Genomic DNA, 9,595 nt, shown 5'->3' with positions numbered 1-9,595 from the left:
ATAAATAAATAATGACAGTATTGGATTTCAGCACCTAGAATAAAACAATATCCATGATTCCATACTGATAGAAATGATCAAATATATGGGAGAAGGTGCAGCTCTTCCTTATAGAAGAATTCCAATTAATTAAGTAGAAGAAAATAGAGAAATAAAAATTGCCACTAGGCTAACACATAATTGTGACAGTCAAGATCCACTGACCTAATAGATGCTAAAATTGGCAGGTGAAGCTTTGAGACGTAACAGGATGTTGGCCTAATCTGAAAGTATCTCCCTGGAAAAAAGAAAGTAACTTTACAGTAGAGAAAGCCAACAGACACCACCACAACCAAGCAATCAAGGGAAATTAACGTCACCAATAATAAGGTATTTTGACATCAGGCTCCATTGTGTCTACGGTACTGAAAAGGACATAATAGCTTTTCTGTGATATTCTTGCTAACAACCATAACATCATTCTAATTATGAGAAAACATTACACAAACCCAAATTGAGGGATATTCTACTAAATAATTGGCCGGTACTCTTTAAATGTGTCAAGATCATGAAAGACAGGGAAAGACTGAGGAACTATCACAGACTGGAGGAGACTATGAAAAATAACAATAAATACAATGTGTAATCCTGGATAGGGTGCTGGAGCAGAGAAAGGATATTCATGGAAAAACTGGTGACATTTGAATGAGGTCCACAGTTTGTTTAATCATATTGTTCCAAAAGGTCTGGTTTTGATCATTGTACCATGGTTATGTAAGTTGTTACTATTAGGGGAAGTTGTGTGAGTGGTATATAGGAATTATGAACTATTTTTCCAACTTTTGTGTAAGTCTAAAATTAGTTCAAAATTAAAAGCTTAGCCCAGCTGGTGTGGCTCAGTGGTTGAGCATTGACCCAGGAACCAGGAGGTCACGGTTCAATTTCCGGTCAGGGTACATGCCTGGGTTCCAGGCTCAATCCCCAGTGGGGAGCATGCAGGAGGCAGCCAATAGATGATTCTTTCTCATCATTGATGTGTCTATCTCTCCCTCTCCCTTCCTCTTTCTGAAATCATTAAGAACATATTTAAACAAAACAAAATTAAAAGCTTAAAAATATTTAGGAACTAGATAGATAGACACAACCTTCATCTTTATTTGAGGGTCCTTATACTGCTGAGTATAAATTGCATTCTCTAGATCCTGATGCTGAAATGCTAGAAATTTTAAACAAATAATAATTTTAAGAAATGAACAGTTGCAATGGAGAAATAGCAAAGGCCCTCGGAAGGGTATAGATTACCTTTCAGAAGTGTCCACCTGAGTGACAGGAGACAGGAACACTTAGCTTTTGGCTCTTGTCCTCCACTCGCTAAGACGGAGGGAAATTCACAATCCCCCTAGTTCTGGGCTGTCCTGTCTTCAGCCAAGTTTTTTGTTTGTTTGTTTGTTTTTGTTTTTATCACCCTTTGCCTCCCCAGCATTGAAAACGACTCACAGGCAGAACGTAGACAGAACCTGAGATAGGACATTGGCAACACAAGGCAACACTTACTTGAGAGGACCACACCGGCATGCTTCAGAAAAACCAGAGGTGTTGAGGGCTGTGGTGCCAGAACCACTGGAAAGAGGTTGAAATCTCTGTTCACAGAGCCACTGTGGGAAGCAGGAATGACCCACACTGCAAGGAATCCAATTCTGCCAGCAACCACATACACTTGAAGAGGAGGCTGGGCCTTAAATGAGACCCCAGCAGCCTCTGACACCTTAATAACAGCCTCTGGAGACCCCGATGTTAGGCTAATGGTTTCTGGGCTTGACGTGACAGACACCATCTTAGGAAGCATGTGTCTCTGTGACCACCAGTTTACCCCGGGAGGGGAAGGCCTGTGTCACCTGAAAGGAATGTTCTTACATAGGTAAGTAAGCTCGTTAAGTTGTTTACTGCTTTGGAGTATAAAGCTCTTACAGCAGGTGCCACTTAGCTACAAGCCACCTGTGATCCCGCAGGCTCTGTATATCAAGCCCCCATCCCCTTTCGGCTTGGAGATCCACTATTTTGCCGCCGCCTAAGACGGAATCTGTCTGGAATTTCGCTTAATAAACTGTTTAATTCTGGAGTTGTCACCCTCTTCCTTTGGTCTCTTGGTCGTCCTCCTTCGGAGGCTGGTTCCAGTACACCTCGGGAAGATTTTCCCAAATTGTCCTGAGAAAGGACTCAGCTAAACTGGGCCCAGACTCCTGACCCAAAGAAACTGCGAAATAACAAATGGGCGCTTATTTTAAGCCTCTAAGTTTGTGCTAATTTGTTACATGATGATAGAAATGAAGACAACCATCTCATAGAAATGTGACTGGTCCTTCACAGCTTAAAAACCTGGTCTAGATAGTTACTAAAGTTAAACATACACCTGTCCTATGATTCAGCAATTCCAAGGAAAATTAGTATGTTCACCAAAAGCCATGTACAAGAGTGTGCAATGTATCACACCTGTTGGAATCGCTGTTATCTAAAAAAGACAAAATAACAAGTGTTGGAGAGGGTGTGGAGAAAAGGGAACTCTCATGCATTGTTGGTGGGAATGTCAATTGGTGCAGCCACTGTGGAAAGCGAAAACAGAACTACCATATAATTCAGCAATCCCACTTCTGGGTACATATACTAAAAAAATGACATAACTATCTTGAAGATATAGCTGCACCTCCATGTTCATTGCAACATGATTCACAGTAGCCAAGATGTAAAAACAATCTAAGTGTCCATCAATAGATGGACAAATAAAGAAAACGTGGTGTGCACATACAATGGAATAGTTTTCAGTGATTAAAAAAAGAAGGAAATCCTGCCTTTTGCGACATGGACAGACTTTGAGGGCATTATGCTAAGTAAGATAAGTCAGACAGGGAAAGACAAATACTATATGATCACACTCACATATGAAATCTGAAATAAAATAGAAAAGACAAACTTATAGAAACAGAGGGTACAATTGTGGTTGCTGGGTCTGGGGGAAAGCAGGAGGGTAATGAGGAGATGTTGGTCAAAGAGCACAACCTCCAGTTGTAAGATGAATAAGTCCTGGGGATGTAATGTATAGCATGGTGCCTATAGTTAACAATACTGTACTGCATACTTAAAAGCTGCTAAGAGAGTAGATCTTAAATGGTCTCACCACATACCAAACAGATTGTAATTGTGTGAGGAGGTGGGTGTGGAGGTGTTAGGTAACCTTACTGTGGTAATCAATTTGCAATATATATGTACTAGAGGCCTGGTGCACGAAATTCGTGCACAGAGGGGGGAAGGGGTCCCTCAGCCCGGCCTGTACCCTCTCCAATCTGGGACATCCCTCTCGCAATCCAGGATGGCTGGCTCCTAACCGCTCACCTGCCTGCCTGTCTGCCTGATCGCCCCTAACCACTCTGCCTGCCTGCCTGATCGCCCCTAACTGCCTCTGCCTGCTGGTCTGATTGCCCCTAACCCCTCTGCCTGCCTGCCCGATTGCCCCTAACTGCCTCTGCCTACCTGCCTGATCGCCCCTCACCCCTCTGCCTGCTGGCCTGATTGCCCCTAACTGCCTCTGCCTCGGCCCCCGCCACCGTGGCTTTGTCCAGAAGGAGGACTGAATGACCAGAAGATGTCTGGTCAACCCGGTCTAATTAGCATATTACCCATTTATTAGTATAGATATCAAATCATCATGTTATACATCTTAAATTTACACAATGTTATATGTCAATTACATCTCAATAAAGCTGGGAGAATGGGGGAATAAAGCTAAAAAAAAGGAATGTGCAATGCAGCATTGTTCTTTTTCATTCCTTTTTTATTGTGGCAAAATATACATAACAAAATCTGTTTAGTGGCATTTAGTACATTTATACCATTGTACAACCATCATGACCATTCATCTCCAGAATTGTCTTTTTCTTCCTAAACTAAAACTGTGTAGTCATTAAACAATAACTCCCCATTCCTCTCTATCCCCAGCCCCTGCAACCATCATTCTGCATTCTATCTCTATGAATTTTACTACTTTGGCACCTCATATAAGTAGAATCATACAGTATTTATTCTTTTGTGACTGGTTTTTTCACTTAGCATAATGTTTTCAATGTTTATCCATGTTGTAGCAGGTGTTACAATTTCCTTTCTTGTAAAAAATGAATAATATTCCATTGTATGTATAAACCATATTTCGTTTATCCATTCATTCCCTGATGGACATCGGGGTTATTTCCACCTCCTAGCTACTGTGAATAATGCTGCATTGTTCTTAATAAAGAACCTAAATGTTCATGAACAGTTGAAGAGATAAACACATTTTGGTACATTTATTCAATAGAATACTACATGACAATAAAAAGAATGCATTACTCTCACATGCAACAACATAGGTGGATTTCACAAACATAATGTGAAGCGAAGAAGATAAAGCTAGGCACAAAGCATCTGTATGCTATTATTCCATTCGCATAAACACAAAACAGGCAAAAGAAAACGCAGTGTGAGAAGTCCAGACAGTGAGCACCACTGAAGAGGAAGAAGGAAGGTCTCCATGAAGGGACTTCGAGGAAGTTCAACAGAAAGGTGGGTTCATGGGTGTTCACTTTTATACAATACATTGATCTGTACCCATCTATGTTTTATGTTTTATTATTATTATTATTATTATTTTATATTTTATTGATTTTTTACAGAGAGAAAGAGAGAGGGATAGAGAGTTAGAAACATTGATGATAGAGAAACATCGATCAGCTGCCTCTTGCACAACCCCTACTGGGGATGTGCCCGCAACCAAGGTACATGCCCTTGACCAGAATCGAACCTGGGACCTTTCAGTCCGCAGGCTGACGCTCTATCCACTGAGCCAAACCGGTTTCGGTATACCCATCTATGTTTTATGCGTTATTCTGAGAATGCTACTTTAAAAGTTTAAAGAAATAGGTCTTCCTCTCACCAATATAATATTGTTTTCCTCAGTAAAATCTGTAAATGAACCAAGTTCTCCTAGAACAGTGATGGCGAACCTATGACACGCGTGTCAGCACTGACACGCGTAGCCATTTCTGATGACACGTGGCCGCATGCCGAGGATGAAACATTTGCGACTAGAGTCTTGGAGTTAGTTTTTTCCTCAAAGTGACACACTACCCGAGTTATGCTCAGTTTTTTGGCGAAGTTTGACACACCAAGCTCAAAAGGTTGCCATCACTGTCCTAGAACTTGAGATTTTTGTGTGATTCCCTTGCCCCAAATCAGAAATTCCAAAATTAGAGGGGTAAAAAAAATAACATTGCATGACAATGAACAGTAAGTTCATAAAGAACCTTTTTTTTAAAAAAAAAAATTGAGATATCATGGAAGAAAATACCATGAAAACAGTAATCCTATGAGAATTCTTAAGCATAGTGAATTTGAGACTTGGTCTTTATGAAGATACTACAGCTTATATAAAAACACCCATCTATATATAGAAAATCCTAATATGCAAATGGACTGATCAGCGGGATAACCAAACAACCGAACAACTGAACAACCAGTCGCTGTGACGTGTGCTGACCACCAGGGGTCGCATGTGGAACATGGTGGGTGTTGGCAGCAGCTGGCAGAGCCACAGTGGGATGGTGGAGCAGGTGAATGGGGGCGCCAGACCAAGGCGGGGTGCTGGTCACTGTCATCGGGGTGAGCCTCTGGTGGCTACTGAAAATTCTTTGCTCCCACACACTGCGGTCCCTCCAGGTGCTCACATCTGCTGCCAGCGCCCACACCTGCTGCCGGCACCGGCCCCACTTGCACCTGCTGCTGGTGCCCGGTGCCAGCCCTCATCTCTTGGCACTGTCAGCAGGTGCGAGCGGCAGCTGCCAGCCCCGATTTCCCCTCAGGGCTTCTCCACCTCCCCCTGCTCCTGAGAGGCGATCAGGGCTGGCAGCCGCTGCTCGCACTTGCTGCTGGCGCCGGACCCACTTGCTCCATGCCGTCAGCAGGTTCGAGTGGGGCCGACCCCGTCAGAGCATGGGAACGGCGGCGGCAGGAGCGGGGCTGCTGGCAGACAGGGAACGGGGGCTGTGGTGGGAGGGGCCAGGCAGGGGGTGCGGAGGATGGGCCGAGACCCTCCCCTGTGCCCACCGCAGCCTTGAGGCCAACAGTTCCTTTCAAGGTGCACAAATTTGTGCACTGGGCCCCTAGTTAATATAAAAGATTCCAAAGAAAAAAAGTCAAAATACATATTTAACACTTTGTAAGCCCTAAACTATTGAGGGGAGGGGAAAAGATGGCCAACTAAATCTTAAGAATACAGAACTATGGAAAATGCCTGGATCAAAGGGTGCTCCAAATGGAACCATACTTTGTCAAGACATACAAATTAGATATATTTTTTTAAAAGGAAATAAAAAGTTCTGAATAATTGTAATCCCTTCCAAAAAGGAAATCTTAAATTAAGGGGAAAAGATTCTAATAGTATAAATAAGTCTGGCTCAGGAAGAAAACTGACCAACATATCCAAGATTCTGTGCACAAAAGTAATGATACATTTTTAATAATAAAAAAAGGCTATAAAAACAGTGCATTCTCTGAAATAGCTTTAGTAAAGGCTCCTTCATGGGTACATAAAAAGTTCCATTGGTTTGTTCACTTTCCAGCATTTCTCACTGACCAATTCCAAAGAAAAAGGGCCATTTAATACAGGGAACTGCCCACTGGCTGTTGCTGTACAGGTGGTATGGTGCTTCTCACTGGCTGTATCAAGGGTCGCCTGGTTTCGTTCTTCTTTGCTTTGAAGTTCTATAGCTAACCTCACAGCCAGATACTTGGAAAATGATCAACAGTGGCATTACCTGAAGTCTTTATGTACCTTGTCTACGCACTGTCATGTTTTCTGATAAGTGTGGGATGAGGCCTAAATACTAACTCAATTTCCCCAGCACCAGCCATGACTGGATCAGTTGCCACTGTTGCCCAGAATCTGGTGTTTTGGTCCATTTGTTACTGGGTCCTGCTTCCTGCTGGCTGTGTGTGGACGCGTTGCTACAGTGAGAACTGTCACCATTGTCTCTGGCCCCGCTACCGCCTTCGATCTGTCGCTTCCTGGCTCCCTGTCGTCTGTTCGTGGCCTGTACTTCAGTCCCTCCTCGATGCTGTGACCCAGCGCTTGCTCTCTGTTGTGCTTGTTTCTCCTGGTTCATACTCTTTCTTGAGGAGCTTCACATTCATCCTGGACAAATTCTGATGATGAGTGCATCGAAGTTAGGGCCTTAGTGATCTTTTGGGAACTCGCTTTTTCTGACACGTAGGACATCCTTTGTTGCCACTGCTGAGGGCAGTGATAATGCAGTCTGGCAGAAACGACGTAAACACTCCTTTGTAGTTAGGGTGTTCTTCAACATATCCCAACAAACTGGGACATTAATTCACTGCATAGACTTCCAGGTGAAGCCACAATTTCCAAGCCATCCGTTATTGCTTCCTGAGGTGTTCCTTGTAATTCATATAAACCGAGTTCCCATGTTTTGCTTAATGGTTTAGTTCCATTCTTCTGCACAGCCTGAGACATTGCGGCTCCCGCCCAGCGGAGGACTCGGCTGGCAGCGCTGGAGCCAGACTCAGATACAAGCACCCCCACCCTCCCACCTTTGGCAGTGGAGCTCAGGAAATACAACAGAGGATGCTCAATATTCATGACAGACCGCGGGGAGAGGGGGGGAAGGAAGGAGCAAGCAGAGCGAGGAGGGGGTGGAACTGTGGGACAGGGACCTGCTGGGTGCATGACCTCAGCCAGGTGCTGGCCTGGAGGTCCCCCAGCTGCAGCCCCTTTCTGGCCACCTGACCCCACCCCCAGCAGCCTCCCTCTTACCTAGATTTTCTAATTTATCTTTGGTTATCTATAAACCTATAGTCTTCTGTGTAGGAGTAAGACTATACAAACAAAATGCATTCAAGCAGATAGCTTCTCTCAACTCCCTCTTGTATTCACAAATTGAAAATGAAGTGTAGCCCGGCCAGCATGGCTCAGTGGTTGAGTATCCACCTGTGGACCAGGAGGTCACAGTTCGATTCTGGTCAGGGCACATGCCTGGGATGCGGGCTCGATCTCCAGTGGGGGTATATGCAGGAGGCAACCGATCAATGATTCTCTCTTCATCACTGATGTTTCTATCTCTCTCTCCCTCTCCTTTCCTATCTCTGAAAACAACAAAAAATATATTTTAAAAAAAGAAAGGAAATGAAGTGTATTATTTTCTAGGCTACCCTAAATAAAGCCTTCCCATGACAAATGTAAAAGTTTCTAGGAGATCTTTGTATTGGTAAGAACATATGGGTTATGTGACAGGACAACCAAAATATTTTGCAGAATGAAGAATGTAGTGTGTAAATACTTTTCTAGCTAGCCCAAATTCTCAGCTCCACAGAATTAATAATTAATTCTTAAAACTGAGAGCCTTAAAATGTGAATGCCTTGTTCAAGCCCCTATAATATCACTTCATCAGCCTTAGGTTGAACATTAATGGTGATGAAAAGCTCAGTTCTCCATACAGTACCCGTTCCTCTGTGGATCCATTCTATTTACTGGTAACCTTTTCCTTTGATAGACCCCACCTGGGCTTTTACAGCTTTCACCCACTGGCCTGAGCCTTGCCATCAAGAACTAGGGAAAACAAGCCCAGTCCCTGTGGTGCACATAGGGACTCCCTCCCTAGAACTTATTACATCTTTCCTCGGAATGGCATCATCAGATTTTATTGATTCTGGTGGAGGTGGTGCCTACTTTTGCCCAGAAGTCAGTTCTCTGAGAGCCTACTGCACCCTCAGAATACCACCTTCTCCACAAATGGTTCTTAAGAATCAGCTGCAGTAAGAGGGAGGAATTAATGTTAAAATCCCAGAGGAATGGTAAAACCTTAATTCCAATCCTATATAATAAAAGAGGTATCGCTTCTCGGCCTTTTGGCTAAGATCAAGTGTAGTATCTGTTCTTATCAGTTTAATAAAATAGAAACATGTAAATTGACCGTACCACCGCTACGCTCACTAGCCAATCAGGAGTGAGTATGCAAATTAACCCAACAAAAATGGCGAGTTAATTTGCATACACAGGCGCCTGGCAGAGAGCAGAGCGGGAGAGCCGACGGAGAGTGGAGCGGCTTGGGGAACTTGGCTCCCCAAGCCACCAGATGGAGAGCAGAGAGGGAGAGTTGGTGGCTTGGAGGACTTGGCAGAGCAGGAAGGGGAAACCAAGAGCATGGGGAGCACCAGAAATTCTGGGAATAATAGTTCTGGTGGCAGCCCCAGGACCAAAAGCGGAAGCCCAGAGTGTGGGGAGCACCAGGAATGCTGGGAATCGTAGTTCTGGTGGCAGACTGATCTCCTAGACTCTAGAGCAAAGTGAGCCTGGAGCAAGTTACTGTTGCGGTGGGGGATGGAGGGAAAGCAAAGGTGAGAGACACAAGTAAAATCAGAGTGTCTAGGAAAAATTAAAGGGAAGATATTCTAAAACTTCCAGGAAATCTCCACCAATGAAGCAAAGAAAAAAAAAGCCTCTATTATTCTGTGAGCAACAAACCAAACTGGGTTGGGGTCTCAGACAATTAGCTCATATGATTGCAAAGACAGACA

The 9,595-nt window shown here is 43.8% G+C and overlaps 2 pseudogenes; one reads left to right on the top strand and one right to left on the bottom strand.

Annotated features, from left to right (window-relative positions):
- Positions 1–6,580: 6,580 nt before the first annotated feature.
- Positions 6,581–7,534, bottom strand: LOC103288324 (E3 ubiquitin-protein ligase RING2-like; annotated as a pseudogene).
- Positions 7,535–8,910: 1,376 nt separating this feature from the next.
- Positions 8,911–9,047, top strand: LOC129150149 (U2 spliceosomal RNA; annotated as a pseudogene).
- Positions 9,048–9,595: the final 548 nt, after the last annotated feature.

This window comes from Eptesicus fuscus, chromosome 8 (genome assembly GCF_027574615.1).
Source record: "Eptesicus fuscus isolate TK198812 chromosome 8, DD_ASM_mEF_20220401, whole genome shotgun sequence".
Lineage (NCBI taxonomy): Eukaryota > Metazoa > Chordata > Mammalia > Chiroptera > Vespertilionidae > Eptesicus > Eptesicus fuscus.
The sequence above is the reverse complement of the archived record's forward strand: the minus strand, read 5'-3'. Positions and strand labels throughout refer to the sequence as shown.